The sequence below is a fragment of the Athene noctua genome, chromosome 3 (genome assembly GCF_965140245.1).
Source record: "Athene noctua chromosome 3, bAthNoc1.hap1.1, whole genome shotgun sequence".
NCBI classification, from domain to species: Eukaryota; Metazoa; Chordata; class Aves; order Strigiformes; family Strigidae; genus Athene; species Athene noctua.
In genome coordinates, this window is record NC_134039.1 from 48,689,114 (window position 1) to 48,691,726 (window position 2,613).

The following is a 2,613-nucleotide window of genomic DNA, read 5'->3' on the forward strand; positions in this document are numbered from 1 at the left end:
ATATATGGTCTTTGCCTGCACATATCAGCTGACATCTTCATGGAGGTGGACTGACCCACGAAGACAATGTGTGGGGTGGACTTGGACACTGTCAGGTGACTCTGGATGTCCCAGATCTATCAGCTCTCAGATTCAGCAGGGCTATTGGTGTTCAGGACTTTCACACCTTCCTCAGCCCACGTTTCCTCTCTCGAACCTGCTGTTTTCTGGTGATTGTTTCCCTGCCCACACCCACAGGTCCACCTCACACAGGCCCTCACAGAAGAGGCGTTTAGGATGCTTTATGCCTCAGCTCTTCCCCAGTTTATACATCTATCTGTTCAAAACTCTGAGGACCTCTAAAATGAAGTGACATGCACTTTTATTTGAAGAAACATTTCTCATTATAACTCTTTTTCTAGAAGTAGAACATGTCCTGAGGTGGAATTTATAACATATTCATGATGGTATCTTAGCTTTTACATCCTCTAGGGAGTGAGAGTCTGCCTACAATGGAAAGAAGGAGAGAAAAGAGAAATTCTTTTGCCGTAGGAAGCAAGCAAAAGAAATATTATGATTTTTCCAGTCCCTTTGCAAAAAATATGGAATGAAATTTTATATGCAATAGAGAATGTGTTGGGTATTTGCAAAAAAGATTTTATATACTTTGCTTAGTCACTTGTAATTAATGTTACCAAATGCATTCGTAAGAGTAAATTTTTTAAAAAATATTTCTTCCATTTAGAGTTTTCTTTAACTTTCAATGTACTCAGTTTCTGAGTACCCCAGCAGCCAGAGCCCTGGAAAAGTGTTCTCTGTGTAAATCAAGGGTATTTGATTATAGTGACAAACTTACCTGTTTGTGATTGTTGAGCTTCCTTGGAGTGTATCTGTGGTTTATCTGCCCTTGCCTGTTCCTTTCCCAGGTAGCACTCCTGAGCTACATATGGAGGGCAGGGCTGTAATCTCTGCCTTGAGCCTGTGAGCCCCAGCTGCTCCAGGAAGGGAATTCTTGTGAACACATTGGGTTTGTTTAGGAAACTACTAAGACAACCAACACACATCTTTTCTGAAGGACAGGTGGAACTGCAAAGCTATAGAAATATGAAAGCTTCATGCATGAAGCCAGTGCCAACAACATACACACTCACCACCCAACCGTTTGTGCTAGGAAGAGAAGCAGCCTGTGCTGTCCTAATGCCACAGTGAGGGACCTGACTAGCACTGATTAGTCACTGGGTCTTCTACTTTCCTCTCTGCTTCTTTATATCCATGCACCGGCCCTTCTCAGAGCAGCCTGCATCTGCAGCCATGTAGGGAAGCAAAAAAAGGGATGGCAAAAAAGTATTTCCGTCAGGCAACCTGACTCTTCCATTTCACTGGAGCCTTGTTCTTCCAAAATGAGGCATGACTAGGAGTACTGTATCACACAGAAGAGATTATAATAAGAACAGAAAGAAATAGTAATTCTCATAGATGAACATTTTTCTGTGATGGTTACTTCACAATGGACATTTTTTTCCCCGTCAAAATCCAGTCATGTAGAAAAGAGATACTCATGGTTAACAATAATGGGGAATTTATTTGTATCAGATTAATTCAGAAAATCATTAGTGACTTGAAAGTGTGACTCATACAGATGCCCAGGAACCATTGTCAGGGCAGAATACCAGCATCTTTAAAAACAGAGAGGTCAAAAATCTACTTATCTTCGCTGAGTAATTTCCCTCAGGCTTTCACATCTGACATTTTGAAGGATAAAAAAAGGTTCTTCTAAATAATTGGAGAAAATAATTTATGAAACTATATATGTTTATACAGAAAGAGGGAGTGTGTTACAATGAAAGGAAGAACAAGGCTACCCAGATTCTCCTAAAAACTGGAACAGGCCTGTAAATTCAAGTGCATGTTGAGTGGCAGCAACAAAGGTATTCACTAGGCTGATAAATTAGAAGTAATTAGTGCATGGGACATCCAGCCCCAGAGGTCTTTGTTTTGCAAAACTTTTGCTTACTTGCTTAAGTTTAAGAGAGAAAGGCTATGTAAAGAAAGTATATATGAAGAAAATACAGAAAATGTAAAGAAATTCTGCCAAGATGACTGGGAATACTCAGATGCTTATGGGACTTTCCAATAACATCATGGGTTGGGCTGAAGTATGCTACTCATTTGCTTGAAATTAAGCACATGCTTAAGTTCCTTGCCAATAGTATTGACTCATTATTGGATGAATCTTAAAATCTGCCATCTGTGTGGCACATGTTCTTGCACACCTCCTTCTCCCTTTTCCCTCCTTGTAACCACAGTGTTGGCCACAGTGAGTCATGTGTCTGAAAGTCCACCAGCTGACCACAGTAAATAGGTTGAATCATCAGGTCTCCACAGGTTTTTATTCATCCCCAGGAAGAATTTTGCAGCTCAACTACTATTGGTAAGTAATCACCAGGCTCATTGATAGATGGGAGGTGGATAGCTTTATAGCCACTGCAAAGCATTGAAGTAGATAAGATTACTATAAGCCATTATTTCCTTTTCAATAGCTTGCTCAATATTTTATCACAATCAAAGGATTCATCACTCAGCAATAATAAGATATAATTAATTCTTGTTACTAGTGTGGCACAGACTATAAAC